The sequence below is a fragment of the Pseudophryne corroboree genome, chromosome 1 (assembly GCF_028390025.1).
Source record: "Pseudophryne corroboree isolate aPseCor3 chromosome 1, aPseCor3.hap2, whole genome shotgun sequence".
NCBI lineage: Eukaryota > Metazoa > Chordata > Amphibia > Anura > Myobatrachidae > Pseudophryne > Pseudophryne corroboree.
Window position 1 is genome coordinate 1,177,268,931 of NC_086444.1, and position 18,448 is coordinate 1,177,287,378.

At 50.8% G+C, this 18,448-nt stretch overlaps 1 long non-coding RNA gene across 1 annotated transcript in view; it reads right to left on the reverse strand.

Moving 5' to 3' along the window:
• Positions 1-584: 584 nt before the first annotated feature.
• LOC134929640 (uncharacterized) overlaps positions 585-18,448 on the reverse strand; it is a 74,224-nt gene continuing 56,360 nt past the window's right edge. Inside the window, exon 4 of the long non-coding RNA XR_010178624.1 lies at positions 585-744. This is a non-coding gene — a long non-coding RNA (uncharacterized LOC134929640). The remainder of the gene's footprint in view (positions 745-18,448) is intronic.

The following is an 18,448-nucleotide window of genomic DNA, read 5'->3' on the forward strand; positions in this document are numbered from 1 at the left end:
GCTTTCCCATGTGTCACTCCTGCTAGCACCCTCCTATGTCACTTCATCCAGCTTTCCCATGTGTCACTTCAGCCAGCACCCTGCTGTGTCACTCCAGTCATCTCCCCCGCGTGTCACTCCTGCTAGCACCCTCCTATGTCACTTCATCCAGCTTTCCCATGTGTCACTCCTGCTAGCACCCTCCTATGTCACTTCATCCAGCTTTCCCATGTGTCACTCCTGCTAGAACCCTCATGTGTCACCTCTGCCAGCTTTCCCATGTGTCACTCCTGCTAGCACCCTCCTATGTCACTTCATCCAGCTTTCCCATGTGTCACTCCTGCTAGCACCCTCCTATGTCACATCATCCAGCTTTCCCACGTGTCACTCCTGCTAGCACCCTCATGTGTCACTTCATCCAGCTTTCCCATGTGTCACTACTGCTAGTGTGACACCCTAATCGTGTATGATTCCGTTCCCGGAAAATAGGTAGATGAACTTGGTATCTATGTAATTGCGTTGTTCCGTTCTTCACAGAGAGGTGAGTCAGAATTTCATGAATCGTTGAAAATGGTTATAATACAGTATATTTATTATTCCTATTTCTATTACATATATTTCCATATACACTCAGCTATTACATTGTATAATAACATGGAACATATCAATTGTTGTTATGCTATTGAATACAAACAATAAAGTATCGTTTTATTTTACCGGACACTGTTTTCCGTCTATTCGTTGTTCTTAAAGTCACGACAGTACCTAAGAATAAAGAGTTATAACAATCTACACCACAGTTAATATTCAGTGTGTTTACTATTTGCAGATTATACTCTTATACATTAAAAACTAAATTGATCAGTCAATGGTACGGATCCGTACTCCCTACCCACAATATAGTCTCTGCCGGCTTATTGGAATCCTACGTTCTGCGCGTTGGTGCACATTGAAGAAAGCGGTTATCGTGTCAATACAACGGAAAAGGATTCCTTCTCTATAGTTACTGTGTCTTCTTATAATAGATGTTGAATAACACCCCTAAGTATGCGCACTCCAATTCCACTTGCTATGCCTACAATACACTCTGACTAGTAACAAATTTATAATCCCGTTCTATGTTTTGTTGGCCTTCGGATAGAACAAAGATGACCGTATGTAAGTAATACGTTCCTAGCCAACAATAATACAGTTAGTAGAGTTTTAATGGATAACGGAGTAATTAGTAGAGTTCTTGACTGATAGTAGAGTAATTAGTAGAATCTTGGCTGACAGCGGAGTAATTAGTAGAGTCTTAGCTGACAGCGGAGTAATTAGTAGAGTCTTAACTGACAGCGGAGTAATTAATAGCGTGTCGTAGCTAACAGCGGGGCAACAGCGATGCTTACTCCTGCCGGGAACATGCAAAACGTCCAATAATCTTTATTTAGGAATAAAACTCTGCGACTTTTATTATTAACAGTCTTGTCTACAAGTAATTAATTGCACGAGCACTAGGTTTCCTAAATGTTGCACTCACTTTGAGGATTATTTGTACTTTGACTGGCTTGCAACCTAATCAGGTATGCAGGATGAGGTGAGAGTTCACAGTTAGGTGTATATATTGTTCTTAAGCTGCAGCTAGCAACGATAATGAGGCATTAACTGTAGTGGTGTTAAGACTGGTAGCTGTAAACTGCAGATGAATTACGCCTTGAATTGATAATGTGTCTGGATACACCCCTTTATGCAGGCTTAATTCAGTAAGTGCTGCCCGCTATTCACAATCTTGCCTCCAGTCCGCCCGCCTCCCGCTGTCACTCACCGCTATATAGGAGTCTTTGACGGTAGCGCCGCCTTCTCCGCTCCGCCCAGCAAGGGAGTGTAGTATGCGGAGGGGCCGCGGCTCGCTGTCACTCACCGCGCCGGAGGTGTTTCCAAAGGCCGCCCCTTCCTCCTCTACTCCGTCCAGCAAGGGAGAGGATCGATGTTGATGGACCGCCGTCTGCAGCGGATCCCAGGGTACACTTATCGTCACCCTCGGCCGCACCGATTACAGCTCCGGTGTCACACTATAATGCCGGGCGAGTCTCTGATCGCAGTGTGACGCAGCTCCTTCACTGACCCAGAGGCTAGACGTACATCTCCTTCCTCACAGTAAGTGCCGGTGGTCTCCCCAACGGCCTCTTCTCGCTCCCCTTTTTATTCTCTTTTTCTTAGTGGCCCGGATGGGTCCCGCCAGCCGTTATTTGCACGAGCTGGTTTATTCACCCCTCAGCACACATACATTAAACCCCTGTTTTAGGGTTGGACTCGTCGATCACACATTCACAGACATTGTGGAGTAGTCCAACTCCCCTCTGTGAGGGGCTATTCTAGAGCGAAACTTCACGTTATGGGAGCAACTATAATCCTATTTTAACATCCCTCTGTGAGGGGATTAATATATATATTGAGTTTTTATTTTAATTATTTATATCTATTCACCATACAAGAACAACAAAACTAATTATGACTATACTTGTTTACACTACAGTGGGTATAGCTGGGTATTACACTAGCACCCTCCTATGTCACTTCATCCAGCTTTCCCATGTGTCACTCCTGCTAGCACCCTCCTATGTCACTTCATCCAGCTTTCCCATGTGTCACTCCTGCTAGCACCCTCCTATATCACTTCATCCAGCTTTCCCATGTGTCACTCCTGCTAGAACCCTCCTATGTCACTTCATCCAGCTTTCCCATGTGTCACTCCTGCTAGAACCCTCATGTGTCACCTCAGCCAGCTTTCCCATGTGTCACTCCTGCTAGCACCCTCCTATGTCACTTCATCCAGCTTTCCCATGTGTCACTCCTGCTAGCACCCTCCTATGTCACATCATCCAGCTTTCCCATGTGTCACTCCTGCCAACACCCTCCTATGTCACTTCATCCAGCTTTCCCATATGTCACTCCTGCTAGCACCCTCCTATGTCACTTCATCCAGCTTTCCCATGTGTCACTCCTGCTAGCACCCTCCTATGTCACTTCATCCAGCTTTCCCATGTGTCACTCCTGCTAGCACCCTCCTATGTCACTTCATCCAGCTTTCCCATGTGTCACTCCTGCTAGCACCCTCCTATGTCACTTCATCCAGCTTTCCCATGTGTCACTCCTGCTAGCACCCTCCTATGTCACTTCATCCAGCTTTCCCATGTGTCACTCCTGCTAGCACCCTCCTATGTCACTTCATCCAGCTTTCCCATGTGTCACTCCTGCTAGAACCCTCATGTGTCACTTCATCCAGCTTTCCCATGTGTCACTCCTGCTAGCACCCTCCTATGTCACTTCATCCAACTTTCCCATGTGTCACTCCTGCTAGAACCCTCATGTGTCACTTCATCCAGCTTTCCCATGTGTCACTCCTGCTAGCACCCTCCTATGTCACTTCATCCAGCTTTCCCATGTGTCACTTCAGCCAGCACCCTGCTGTGTCACTCCAGTCATCTCCCCCGCGTGTCACTCCTGCTAGCACCCTCCTATGTCACTTCATCCAGCTTTCCCATGTGTCACTCCTGCTAGAACCCTCCTATGTCACTTCATCCACCTTTCCCATGTGTCACTCCTGCTAGCACCCTCCTATGTCACTTCATCCAGCTTTCCCATGTGTCACTCCTGCTAGCACCCTCCTATGTCACCTCATCCAGCTTTCCCATGTGTCACTCCTGCTAGCACCCTCCTATGTCACTTCATCCAGCTTTCCCATGTGTCACTCCTGCTAGAACCCTCCTATGTCACTTCATCCAGCTTTCCCATGTGTCACTCCTGCTAGCACCCTCCTATGTCACCTCATCCAGCTTTCCCATGTGTCACTCCTGCTAGCACCCTCCTATGTCACTTCATCCAGCTTTCCCATGTGTCACTCCTGCTAGCACCCTCATGTGTCACTTCATCCAGCTCTCCCATGTGTCACTCCTGCTAGCACCCTCCTATGTCACTTCATCCAGCTTTCCCATGTGTCACTCCTGCTAGCACCCTCATGTGTCACTTCATCCAGCTTTCCCATGTGTCACTCCTGCTAGAACCCTCCAATGTCACTTCATCCAGCTTTCCCATGTGTCACTCCTGCTAGCACCCTCCTATGTCACTTCATCCAGCTTTCCCATGTGTCACTCCTGCTAGCACCCTCCTATGTCACTTCATCCAGCTTTCCCATGTGTCACTCCTGCTAGAACCCTCATGTGTCACCTCAGCCAGCTTTCCCATGTGTCACTCCTGCTAGCACCCTCCTATGTCACTTCATCCAGCTTTCCCATGTGTCACTCCTGCTAGCACCCTCCTATGTCACATCATCCAGCTTTCCCACGTGTCACTCCTGCTAGCACCCTCATGTGTCACTTCATCCAGCTTTCCCATGTGTCACTCCTGCTAGCACCCTCCTATGTCACTTCATCCAGCTTTCCCATGTGTCACTCCTGCTAGCACCCTCCTATGTCACTTCATCCAGCTTTCCCATGTGTCACTCCTGCTAGCACCCTCCTATATCACTTCATCCAGCTTTCCCATGTGTCACTCCTGCTAGAACCCTCCTATGTCACTTCATCCAGCTTTCCCATGTGTCACTCCTGCTAGAACCCTCATGTGTCACTTCAGCCAGCTTTCCCATGTGTCACTCCTGCTAGCACCCTCCTATGTCACTTCATCCAGCTTTCCCATGTGTCACTCCTGCTAGCACCCTCCTATGTCACATCATCCAGCTTTCCCATGTGTTACTCCTGCCAACACCCTCCTATGTCACTTCATCCAGCTTTCCCATATGTCACTCCTGCTAGCACCCTCCTATGTCACTTCATCCAGCTTTCCCATGTGTCACTCCTGCTAGCACCCTCCTATGTCACTTCATCCAGCTTTCCCATGTGTCACTCCTGCTAGCACCCTCCTATGTCACCTCATCCAGCTTTCCCATATGTCACTCCTGCTAGCACCCTCCTATGTCACTTCATCCAGCTTTCCCATGTGTCACTCCTGCTAGCACCCTCCTATGTCACTTCATCCAGCTTTCCCATGTGTCACTCCTGCTAGCACCCTCCTATGTCACTTCATCCAGCTTTCCCATGTGTCACTCCTGCTAGCACCCTCCTATGTCACTTCATCCAGCTTTCCCATGTGTCACTCCTGCTAGCACCCTCCTATGTCACTTCATCCAGCTTTCCCATGTGTCACTCCTGCTAGCACCCTCCTATGTCACTTCATCCAGCTTTCCCATGTGTCACTCCTGCTAGAACCCTCATGTGTCACTTCATCCAGCTTTCCCATGTGTCACTCCTGCTAGCACCCTCCTATGTCACTTCATCCAACTTTCCCATGTGTCACTCCTGCTAGAACCCTCATGTGTCACTTCATCCAGCTTTCCCATGTGTCACTCCTGCTAGCACCCTCCTATGTCACTTCATCCAGCTTTCCCATGTGTCACTTCAGCCAGCACCCTGCTGTGTCACTCCAGTCATCTCCCCCGCGTGTCACTCCTGCTAGCACCCTCCTATGTCACTTCATCCAGCTTTCCCATGTGTCACTCCTGCTAGAACCCTCCTATGTCACTTCATCCACCTTTCCCATGTGTCACTCCTGCTAGCACCCTCCTATGTCACTTCATCCAGCTTTCCCATGTGTCACTCCTGCTAGCACCCTCCTATGTCACCTCATCCAGCTTTCCCATGTGTCACTCCTGCTAGCACCCTCCTATGTCACTTCATCCAGCTTTCCCATGTGTCACTCCTGCTAGAACCCTCCTATGTCACTTCATCCAGCTTTCCCATGTGTCACTCCTGCTAGCACCCTCCTATGTCACCTCATCCAGCTTTCCCATGTGTCACTCCTGCTAGCACCCTCCTATGTCACTTCATCCAGCTTTCCCATGTGTCACTCCTGCTAGCACCCTCATGTGTCACTTCATCCAGCTCTCCCATGTGTCACTCCTGCTAGCACCCTCCTATGTCACTTCATCCAGCTTTCCCATGTGTCACTCCTGCTAGCACCCTCATGTGTCACTTCATCCAGCTTTCCCATGTGTCACTCCTGCTAGAACCCTCCAATGTCACTTCATCCAGCTTTCCCATGTGTCACTCCTGCTAGCACCCTCCTATGTCACTTCATCCAGCTTTCCCATGTGTCACTCCTGCTAGCACCCTCCTATGTCACTTCATCCAGCTTTCCCATGTGTCACTCCTGCTAGAACCCTCATGTGTCACCTCAGCCAGCTTTCCCATGTGTCACTCCTGCTAGCACCCTCCTATGTCACTTCATCCAGCTTTCCCATGTGTCACTCCTGCTAGCACCCTCCTATGTCACATCATCCAGCTTTCCCACGTGTCACTCCTGCTAGCACCCTCATGTGTCACTTCATCCAGCTTTCCCATGTGTCACTCCTGCTAGCACCCTCCTATGTCACTTCATCCAGCTTTCCCATGTGTCACTCCTGCTAGCACCCTCCTATGTCACTTCATCCAGCTTTCCCATGTGTCACTCCTGCTAGAACCCTCATGTGTCACTTCATCCAGCTTTCCCATATGTCACTCCTGCGAGAACCCTCATGTGTCACTTCATTCAGCTTTCCCATGTGTCACTCCTGCTAGCACCCTCATGTGTCACTTCATCCAGCTTTCCCATGTGTCACTCCTGCTAGCACCCTCATGTGTCACTTCATCCAGCTTTCCCATGTGTCACTCCTGCTAGCACCCTCATGTGTCACTTCATCCAGCTTTCCCATGTGTCACTCCTGCTAGCACCCTCCTATGTCACTTCATCCAGCTTTCCCATGTGTCACTCCTGCTAGCACCCTCCTATTTCCCTTCATCCAGCTTTCCCATGTGTCACTCCTGCTAGAACCCTCATGTGTCACTTCATCCAGCTTTCCCATGTGTCACTCCTGCTAGCACCCTCCTATGTCACTTCATCCAGCTTTCCCATGTGTCACTCCTGCTAGCACCCTCCTATGTCACTTCATCCAGCTTTCCCATGTGTCACTCCTGCTAGCACCATCCTATGTCACTTCATCCAGCTTTCCCATGTGTCACTCCTGCTAGCACCCTCCTGTGTCACTTCATCCAGCTTTCCCATGTGTCACTCCTGCTAGAACCCTCATGTGTCACTTCATCCAGCTTTCCCATGTGTCACTCCTGCTAGCACCCTCCTATGTCACTTCATCCAACTTTCCCATGTGTCACTCCTGCTAGAACCCTCATGTGTCACTTCATCCAGCTTTCCCATGTGTCACTCCTGCTAGGACCCTCCTATGTCACTTCATCCAGCTTTCCCATGTGTCACTTCAGCCAGCACCCTGCTGTGTCACTCCAGTCATCTCCCCCGCGTGTCACTCCTGCTAGCACCCTCCTATGTCACTTCATCCAGCTTTCCCATGTGTCACTCCTGCTAGAACCCTCCTATGTCACTTCATCCAGCTTTCCCATGTGTCACTCCTGCTAGCACCCTCCTATGTCACTTCATCCAGCTTTCCCATGTGTCACTCCTGCTAGCACCCTCCTATGTCACCTCATCCAGCTTTCCCATGTGTCACTCCTGCTAGCACCCTCCTATGTCACTTCATCCAGCTTTCCCATGTGTCACTCCTGCTAGAACCCTCCTATGTCACTTCATCCAGCTTTCCCATGTGTCACTCCTGCTAGCACCCTCCTATGTCACCTCATCCAGCTTTCCCATGTGTCACTCCTGCTAGCACCCTCCTATGTCACTTCATCCAGCTTTCCCATGTGTCAATCCTGCTAGCACCCTCATGTGTCACTTCATCCAGCTCTCCCATGTGTCACTCCTGCTAGCACCCTCCTATGTCACTTCATCCAGCTTTCCCATGTGTCACTCCTGCTAGCACCCTCATGTGTCACTTCATCCAGCTTTCCCATGTGTCACTCCTGCTAGAACCCTCCAATGTCACTTCATCCAGCTTTCCCATGTGTCACTCCTGCTAGCACCCTCCTATGTCACTTCATCCAGCTTTCCCATGTGTCACTCCTGCTAGCACCCTCCTATGTCACTTCATCCAGCTTTCCCATGTGTCACTCCTGCTAGAACCCTCATGTGTCACCTCAGCCAGCTTTCCCATGTGTCACTCCTGCTAGCACCCTCCTATGTCACTTCATCCAGCTTTCCCATGTGTCACTCCTGCTAGCACCCTCCTATGTCACATCATCCAGCTTTCCCACGTGTCACTCCTGCTAGCACCCTCATGTGTCACTTCATCCAGCTTTCCCATGTGTCACTCCTGCTAGCACCCTCCTATGTCACTTCATCCAGCTTTCCCATGTGTCACTCCTGCTAGCACCCTCCTATATCACTTCATCCAGCTTTCCCATGTGTCACTCCTGCTAGAACCCTCCTATGTCACTTCATCCAGCTTTCCCATGTGTCACTCCTGCTATAACCCTCATGTGTCACCTCAGCCAGCTTTCCCATGTGTCACTCCTGCTAGCACCCTCCTATGTCACTTCATCCAGCTTTCCCATGTGTCACTCCTGCTAGCACCCTCCTATGTCACATCATCCAGCTTTCCCATGTGTCACTCCTGCCAACACCCTCCTATGTCACTTCATCCAGCTTTCCCTTATGTCACTCCTGCTAGCACCCTCCTATGTCACTTCATCCAGCTTTCCCATGTGTCACTCCTGCTAGCACCCTCCTATGTCACTTCATCCAGCTTTCCCATGTGTCACTCCTGCTAGCACCCTCCTATGTCACTTCATCCAGCTTTCCCATGTGTCACTCCTGCTAGCACCCTCCTATGTCACTTCATCCAGCTTTCCCATGTGTCACTCCTGCTAGCACCCTCCTATGTCACTTCATCCAGCTTTCCCATGTGTCACTCCTGCTAGCACCCTCCTATGTCACTTCATCCAGCTTTCCCATGTGTCACTCCTGCTAGAACCCTCATGTGTCACTTCATCCAGCTTTCCCATGTGTCACTCCTGCTAGCACCCTCATGTGTCACTTCATTCAGCTTTCCCATGTGTCACTCCTGCTAGCACCCTCATGTGTCACTTCATCCAGCTTTCCCATGTGTCACTCCTGCTAGCACCCTCATGTGTCACTTCATCCAGCTTTCCCATGTGTCACTCCTGCTAGCACCCTCATGTGTCACTTCATCCAGCTTTCCCATGTGTCACTCCTGCTAGCACCCTCCTATGTCACTTCATCCAGCTTTCCCATATGTCACTCCATCTAGCACCCTCCTATGTCACTTCATCCAGCTTTCCCATGTGTCACTCCTGCCAACACCCTCCTATGTCACTTCATCCAGCTTTCCCATGTGTCACTCCTGCTAGCACCCTCCTATGTCACTTCATCCAGCTTTCCCATGTGTCACTCCTGCTAGCACCCTCCTATGTCACTTCATCCAGCTTTCCCATGTGTCACTCCTGCCAACACCCTCCTATGTCACTTCATCCAGCTTTCCCATGTGTCACTCCTGCTAGCACCCTCCTCTGTCACTTCATCCAGCTTTCCCATGTGTCACTCCTGCTACCACCCTCCTATGTCACTTCATCCAGCTTTCCCATGTGTCACTCCTGCTAGCAGCCTCCTATGTCACTTCATCCAGCTTTCCCATGTGTCACTCCTGCTAGCACCCTCATGTGTCACTTCATCCAGCTTTCCCATGTGTCACTCCTGCTAGAACCCTCATGTGTCACTTCATCCAGCTTTCCCATGTGTCACTCCTGCTAGCACCCTCATGTGTCACTTCATTCAGCTTTCCCATGTGTCACTCCTGCTAGCACCCTCCTATGTCACCTCATCCAGCTTTCCCATGTGTCACTCCTGCTAGCACCCTCCTATGTCACTTCATCCAGCTTTCCCATGTGTCACTCCTGCTAGCACCTTCCTATGTCACTTCATCCAGCTTTCCCATGTGTCACTCCTGCTAGCACCTTCCTATGTCACTTCATCCAGCTTTCCCATGTGTCACTCCTGCTAGCACCCTCATGTGTCACTTCATCCAGCTTTCCCATGTGTCACTCCTGCTAGCACCCTCATGTGTCACTTCATCCAGCTTTCCCATGTGTCACTCCTGCTAGCACCCTCCTATGTCACTTCATCCAGCTTTCCCATGTGTCACTCCTGCTAGCACCCTCCTATGTCACTTCATCCAGCTTTCCCATGTGTCACTCCTGCCAACACCCTCCTATGTCACTTCATCCAGCTTTCCCATGTGTCACTCCTGCCAGCACCCTCCTATGTCACTTCATCCAGCTTTCCCATGTGTCACTCCTGCTAGCACCCTCCTATGTCACTTCATCCAGCTTTCCCATGTGTCACTCCTGCCAACACCCTCCTATGTCACTTCATCCAACTTTCCCATGTGTCACTCCTGCTAGAACCCTCATGTGTCACTTCATCCAGCTTTCCCATGTGTCACTCCTGCTAGGACCCTCCTATGTCACTTCATCCAGCTTTCCCATGTGTCACTTCAGCCAGCACCCTGCTGTGTCACTCCAGTCATCTCCCCCGCGTGTCACTCCTGCTAGCACCCTCCTATGTCACTTCATCCAGCTTTCCCATGTGTCACTCCTGCTAGAACCCTCCTATGTCACTTCATCCAGCTTTCCCATGTGTCACTCCTGCTAGCACCCTCCTATGTCACTTCATCCAGCTTTCCCATGTGTCACTCCTGCTAGCACCCTCCTATGTCACCTCATCCAGCTTTCCCATGTGTCACTCCTGCTAGCACCCTCCTATGTCACTTCATCCAGCTTTCCCATGTGTCACTCCTGCTAGAACCCTCCTATGTCACTTCATCCAGCTTTCCCATGTGTCACTCCTGCTAGCACCCTCCTATGTCACCTCATCCAGCTTTCCCATGTGTCACTCCTGCTAGCACCCTCCTATGTCACTTCATCCAGCTTTCCCATGTGTCAATCCTGCTAGCACCCTCATGTGTCACTTCATCCAGCTCTCCCATGTGTCACTCCTGCTAGCACCCTCCTATGTCACTTCATCCAGCTTTCCCATGTGTCACTCCTGCTAGCACCCTCATGTGTCACTTCATCCAGCTTTCCCATGTGTCACTCCTGCTAGAACCCTCCAATGTCACTTCATCCAGCTTTCCCATGTGTCACTCCTGCTAGCACCCTCCTATGTCACTTCATCCAGCTTTCCCATGTGTCACTCCTGCTAGCACCCTCCTATGTCACTTCATCCAGCTTTCCCATGTGTCACTCCTGCTAGAACCCTCATGTGTCACCTCAGCCAGCTTTCCCATGTGTCACTCCTGCTAGCACCCTCCTATGTCACTTCATCCAGCTTTCCCATGTGTCACTCCTGCTAGCACCCTCCTATGTCACATCATCCAGCTTTCCCACGTGTCACTCCTGCTAGCACCCTCATGTGTCACTTCATCCAGCTTTCCCATGTGTCACTCCTGCTAGCACCCTCCTATGTCACTTCATCCAGCTTTCCCATGTGTCACTCCTGCTAGCACCCTCCTATATCACTTCATCCAGCTTTCCCATGTGTCACTCCTGCTAGAACCCTCCTATGTCACTTCATCCAGCTTTCCCATGTGTCACTCCTGCTATAACCCTCATGTGTCACCTCAGCCAGCTTTCCCATGTGTCACTCCTGCTAGCACCCTCCTATGTCACTTCATCCAGCTTTCCCATGTGTCACTCCTGCTAGCACCCTCCTATGTCACATCATCCAGCTTTCCCATGTGTCACTCCTGCCAACACCCTCCTATGTCACTTCATCCAGCTTTCCCTTATGTCACTCCTGCTAGCACCCTCCTATGTCACTTCATCCAGCTTTCCCATGTGTCACTCCTGCTAGCACCCTCCTATGTCACTTCATCCAGCTTTCCCATGTGTCACTCCTGCTAGCACCCTCCTATGTCACTTCATCCAGCTTTCCCATGTGTCACTCCTGCTAGCACCCTCCTATGTCACTTCATCCAGCTTTCCCATGTGTCACTCCTGCTAGCACCCTCCTATGTCACTTCATCCAGCTTTCCCATGTGTCACTCCTGCTAGCACCCTCCTATGTCACTTCATCCAGCTTTCCCATGTGTCACTCCTGCTAGAACCCTCATGTGTCACTTCATCCAGCTTTCCCATGTGTCACTCCTGCTAGCACCCTCATGTGTCACTTCATTCAGCTTTCCCATGTGTCACTCCTGCTAGCACCCTCATGTGTCACTTCATCCAGCTTTCCCATGTGTCACTCCTGCTAGCACCCTCATGTGTCACTTCATCCAGCTTTCCCATGTGTCACTCCTGCTAGCACCCTCATGTGTCACTTCATCCAGCTTTCCCATGTGTCACTCCTGCTAGCACCCTCCTATGTCACTTCATCCAGCTTTCCCATATGTCACTCCATCTAGCACCCTCCTATGTCACTTCATCCAGCTTTCCCATGTGTCACTCCTGCCAACACCCTCCTATGTCACTTCATCCAGCTTTCCCATGTGTCACTCCTGCTAGCACCCTCCTATGTCACTTCATCCAGCTTTCCCATGTGTCACTCCTGCCAGCACCCTCCTATGTCACTTCATCCAGCTTTCCCATGTGTCACTCCTGCCAACACCCTCCTATGTCACTTCATCCAGCTTTCCCATGTGTCACTCCTGCTAGCACCCTCCTCTGTCACTTCATCCAGCTTTCCCATGTGTCACTCCTGCTACCACCCTCCTATGTCACTTCATCCAGCTTTCCCATGTGTCACTCCTGCTAGCAGCCTCCTATGTCACTTCATCCAGCTTTCCCATGTGTCACTCCTGCTAGCACCCTCATGTGTCACTTCATCCAGCTTTCCCATGTGTCACTCCTGCTAGAACCCTCATGTGTCACTTCATCCAGCTTTCCCATGTGTCACTCCTGCTAGCACCCTCATGTGTCACTTCATTCAGCTTTCCCATGTGTCACTCCTGCTAGCACCCTCCTATGTCACCTCATCCAGCTTTCCCATGTGTCACTCCTGCTAGCACCCTCCTATGTCACTTCATCCAGCTTTCCCATGTGTCACTCCTGCTAGCACCTTCCTATGTCACTTCATCCAGCTTTCCCATGTGTCACTCCTGCTAGCACCTTCCTATGTCACTTCATCCAGCTTTCCCATGTGTCACTCCTGCTAGCACCCTCATGTGTCACTTCATCCAGCTTTCCCATGTGTCACTCCTGCTAGCACCCTCATGTGTCACTTCATCCAGCTTTCCCATGTGTCACTCCTGCTAGCACCCTCCTATGTCACTTCATCCAGCTTTCCCATGTGTCACTCCTGCTAGCACCCTCCTATGTCACTTCATCCAGCTTTCCCATGTGTCACTCCTGCCAACACCCTCCTATGTCACTTCATCCAGCTTTCCCATGTGTCACTCCTGCCAGCACCCTCCTATGTCACTTCATCCAGCTTTCCCATGTGTCACTCCTGCTAGCACCCTCCTATGTCACTTCATCCAGCTTTCCCATGTGTCACTCCTGCCAACACCCTCCTCTGTCACTTCATCCAGCTTTCCCATGTGTCACTCCTGCTACCACCCTCCTATGTCACTTCATCCAGCTTTCCCATGTGTCACTCCTGCTAGCACCCTCCTATGTCACTTCATCCAGCTTTCCCATGTGTCACTCCTGCTAGCACCCTCATGTGTCACTTCATCCAGCTTTCCCATGTGTCACTCCTGCTAGCACCCTCATGTGTCACTTCATCCAGCTTTCCCATGTGTCACTCCTGCTAGCACCCTCATGTGTCACTTCATCCAGCTTTCCCATGTGTCACTCCTGCTAGCACCCTCATGTGTCACTTCATACAGCTTACCCATGTGTCACTCCTGTTAGCACCCTCCTATGTCACTTCATCCAGCTTTCCCATGTGTCACTCCTGCCAACACCCTCCTATGTCACTTCATCCAGCTTTCCCATGTGTCACTCCTGCTAGCACCCTCCTATGTCACTTCATCCAGCTTTCCCATGTGTCACTCCTGCTAGCACCCTCCTATGTCACTTCATCCAGCTTTCCCATGTGTCACTCCTGCTAGCACCCTCCTCTGTCACTTCATCCAGCTTTCCCATGTGTCACTCCTGCTACCACCCTCCTATGTCACTTCATCCAGCTTTCCCATGTGTCACTCCTGCTAGCACCCTCCTATGTCACTTCATCCAGCTTTCCCATGTGTCACTCCTGCTAGCACCCTCATGTGTCACTTCATCCAGCTTTCCCATGTGTCACTCCTGCTAGAACCCTCATGTGTCACTTCATCCAGCTTTCCCATGTGTCACTCCTGCTAGCACCCTCATGTGTCACTTCATTCAGCTTTCCCATGTGTCACTCCTCCTAGCACCCTCATGTGTCACTTCATCCAGCTTTCCCATGTGTCACTCCTGCTAGCACCCTCATGTGTCACTTCATCCAGCTTTCCCATGTGTCACTCCTGCTAGCACCCTCATGTGTCACTTCATCCAGCTTTCCCATGTGTCACTCCTGCTAGCACCCTCCTATGTCACTTCATCCAGCTTTCCCATGTGTCACTCCTGCTAGCACCCTCCTATGTCACTTCATCCAGCTTTCCCATGTGTCACTCCTGCTAGAACCCTCATGTGTCACTTCATCCAGCTTTCCCATGTGTCACTCCTGCTAGCACCCTCCTATGTCACTTCATCCAGCTTTCCCATGTGTCACTCTTGCTAGCACCCTCCTATGTCACTTCATCCAGCTTTCCCATGTGTCACTCCTGCTAGCACCCTCCTATGTCACTTCATCCAGCTTTCCCATGTGTCACTCCTGCTAGAACCCTCCTATGTCACTTCATCCAGCTTTCCCATGTGTCACTCCTGCTAGCACCCTCCTGTGTCACTTCATCCAGCTTTCCCATGTGTCACTCCTGCTAGCACCCTCCTATGTCACTTCATCCAGCTTTCCCATGTGTCACTCCTGCTAGAACCCTCATGTGTCACTTCATCCAGCTTTCCCATGTGTCACTCCTGCTAGCACCCTCCTATGTCACTTCATCCAGCTTTCCCATGTGTCACTCTTGCTAGCACCCTCCTATGTCACTTCATCCAGCTTTCCCATGTGTCACTCCTGCTAGCACCCTCCTATGTCACTTCATCCAGCTTTCCCATGTGTCACTCCTGCTAGAACCCTCCTATGTCACTTCATCCAGCTTTCCCATGTGTCACTCCTGCTAGCACCCTCCTGTGTCACTTCATCCAGCTTTCCCATGTGTCACTCCTGCTAGAACCCTCCAATGTCACTTCATCCAGCTTTCCCATGTGTCACTCCTGCTAGCACCCTCATGTGTCACTTCATTCAGCTTTCCCATGTGTCACTCCTGCTAGCACCCTCATGTGTCACTTCATCCAGCTTTCCCATGTGTCACTCCTGCTAGCACCCTCCTATGTCACTTCATCCAGCTTTCCCATGTGTCACTCCTGCTAGCACCCTCCTATGTCACTTCATCCAGCTTTCCCATGTGTCACTACTGCTAGAACCCTCATGTGTCACTTCATCCAGCTTTCCCATGTGTCACTCCTGCTAGCACCCTCCTATGTCACTTCATCCAGCTTTCCCATGTGTCACTCCTGCTAGCACCCTCCTATGTCACTTCATCCAGCTTTCCCATGTGTCACTCCTGCTAGCACCCTCCTATGTCACTTCATCCAGATTTCCCATGTGTCACTCCTGCCAACACCCTCCTATGTCACTTCATCCAGCTTTCCCATGTGTCACTCCTGCTAGCACCTTCCTCTGTCACTTCATCCAGCTTTCCCATGTGTCACTCCTGCTACCACCCTCCTATGTCACTTCATCCAGCTTTCCCATGTGTCACTCCTGCTAGCACCCTCCTATGTCACTTCATCCAGCTTTCCCATGTGTCACTCCTGCTAGCACCCTCATGTGTCACTTCATCCAGCTTTCCCATGTGTCACTCCTGCTAGAACCCTCATGTGTCACTTCATCCAGCTTTCCCATGTGTCACTCCTGCTAGCACCCTCATGTGTCACTTCATTCAGCTTTCCCATGTGTCACTCCTGCTAGCACCCTCCTATGTCACCTCATCCAGCTATCCCATGTGTCACTCCTGCTAGCACCCTCCTATGTCACTTCATCCAGCTTTCCCATGTGTCACTCCTGCTAGCACCTACCTATGTCACTTCATCCAGCTTTCCCATGTGTCACTCCTGCTAGCACCCTCATGTGTCACTTCATCCAGCTTTCCCATATGTCACTCCTGCTAGCACCCTCATGTGTCACTTCATCCAGCTTTCCCATGTGTCACTCCTGCTAGCACCCTCCTATGTCACTTCAACCAGCTTTCCCATGTGTCACTCCTGCTAGCACCCTCCTATGTCACTTCATCCAGCTTTCCCATGTGTCACTCCTGCCAACACCCTCCTATGTCACTTCATCCAGCTTTCCCATGTGTCACTCCTGCTAGCACCCTCCTATGTCACTTCATCCAGCTTTCCCATGTGTCACTCCTGCTAGCACCCTCCTATGTCACTTCATCCAGCTTTCCCATGTGTCACTCCTGCCAACACCCTCCTATGTCACTTCATCCAGCTTTCCCATGTGTCACTCCTGCTAGCACCCTCCTCTGTCACTTCATCCAGCTTTCCCATGTGTCACTCCTGCTACCACCCTCCTATGTCACTTCATCCAGCTTTCCCATGTGTCACTCCTGCTAGCACCCTCCTATGTCACTTCATCCAGCTTTCCCATGTGTCACTCCTGCTAGCACCCTCATGTGTCACTTCATCCAGCTTTCCCATGTGTCACTCCTGCTAGAACCCTCATGTGTCACTTCATCCAGCTTTCCCATGTGTCACTCCTGCTAGCACCCTCATGTGTCACTTCATTCAGCTTTCCCATGTGTCACTCCTGCTAGCACCCTCATGTGTCACTTCATCCAGCTTTCCCATGTGTCACTCCTGCTAGCACCCTCATGTGTCACTTCATCCAGCTTTCCCATGTGTCACTCCTGCTAGCACCCTCATGTGTCACTTCATCCAGCTTTCCCATGTGTCACTCCTGCTAGCACCCTCCTATGTCACTTCATCCAACTTTCCCATGTGTCACTCCTGCTAGCACCCTCCTATTTCCCTTCATCCAGCTTTCCCATGTGTCACTCCTGCTAGAACCCTCATGTGTCACTTCATCCAGCTTTCCCATGTGTCACTCCTGCTAGCACCCTCCTATGTCACTTCATCCAGCTTTCCCATGTGTCACTCCTGCTAGCACCCTCCTATGTCACTTCATCCAGCTTTCCCATGTGTCACTCCTGCTAGAACCCTCCTATGTCACTTCATCCAGCTTTCCCATGTGTCACTCCTGCTAGAACCCTCATGTGTCACTTCATCCAGCTTTCCCATGTGTCACTCCTGCTAGAACCCTCCTATGTCACTTCATCCAGCTTTCCCATGTGTCACTCCTGCTAGCACCCTCCTATGTCACTTCATCCAGCTTTCCCATGTGTCACTCCTGCTAGCACCCTCCTCTGTCACTTCATCCAGCTTTCCCATGTGTCACTCCTGCTACCACCCTCCTATGTCACTTCATCCAGCTTTCCCATGTGTCACTCCTGCTAGCACCCTCCTATGTCACTTCATCCAGCTTTCCCATGTGTCACTCCTGCTAGCACCCTCATGTGTCACTTCATCCAGCTTTCCCATGTGTCACTCCTGCTAGAACCCTCATGTGTCACTTCATCCAGCTTTCCCATGTGTCACTCCTGCTAGCACCCTCATGTGTCACTTCATTCAGCTTTCCCATGTGTCACTCCTGCTAGCACCCTCATGTGTCACTTCATCCAGCTTTCCCATGTGTCACTCCTGCTAGCACCCTCATGTGTCACTTCATCCAGCTTTCCCATGTGTCACTCCTGCTAGCACCCTCATGTGTCACTTCATCCAGCTTTCCCATGTGTCACTCCTGCTAGCACCCTCCTATGTCACTTCATCCAGCTTTCCCATGTGTCACTCCTGCTAGCACCCTCCTATTTCCCTTCATCCAGCTTTCCCATGTGTCACTCCTGCTAGAACCCTCATGTGTCACTTCATCCAGCTTTCCCATGTGTCACTCCTGCTAGCACCCTCCTATGTCACTTCATCCAGCTTTCCCATGTGTCACTCTTGCTAGCACCCTCCTATGTCACTTCATCCAGCTTTCCCATGTGTCACTCCTGCTAGCACCCTCCTATGTCACTTCATCCAGCTTTCCCATGTGTCACTCCTGCTAGAACCCTCCTATGTCACTTCATCCAGCTTTCCCATGTGTCACTCCTGCTAGCACCCTCCTGTGTCACTTCATCCAGCTTTCCCATGTGTCACTCCTGCTAGAACCCTCCAATGTCACTTCATCCAGCTTTCCCATGTGTCACTCCTGCTAGCACCCTCATGTGTCACTTCATCCAGCTTTCCCATGTGTCACTCCTGCTAGCACCCTCATGTGTCACTTCATCCAGCTTTCCCATGTGTCACTCCTGCTAGCACCCTCCTATGTCACTTCATCCAGCTTT